General features: G+C 44.3%; 1 protein-coding gene across 6 annotated transcripts in view; it reads left to right on the forward strand.

The window, feature by feature from the left end:
• Window positions 1-348, forward strand: part of st3gal3b (ST3 beta-galactoside alpha-2,3-sialyltransferase 3b) — an 84,300-nt gene that overhangs the window by 17,282 nt on the left and 66,670 nt on the right. The gene's annotated exons all lie outside the window — the stretch shown is intronic.

Raw genomic sequence — 348 nt, forward strand, 5'->3', positions numbered from 1 at the left:
CACACACACACACACACACACACACACACACACACACACACACACACACACACACACACACACACACACACACACACACACACAAACACACGTACACACGTACACACACACACACAATTGTTTTTATGACTTTAGCAGGAAAGGTGCGGATGCCATTCGATCAATGACAGTGGAACAAGGGATTTAATGTATGGCTTAAACGTTGCCACAGTCAATATAGCTACCGTTCAAGGTGGAGCTGGTTTCATAAAGAGGAGCAAAGGTATGCGAGGGAACGCACAACAAAAAATAATAACTTCCCTTTCTCCTTCTCCTTCCTTTCTTGCGTCTCTTTGCAGGTTCATGAAA

This window comes from Notothenia coriiceps, unplaced genomic scaffold, assembly GCF_000735185.1.
Source record: "Notothenia coriiceps isolate Sejong01 unplaced genomic scaffold, NC01 NC01_scaffold00037244, whole genome shotgun sequence".
Taxonomy (NCBI): Eukaryota; Metazoa; Chordata; class Actinopteri; order Perciformes; family Nototheniidae; genus Notothenia; species Notothenia coriiceps.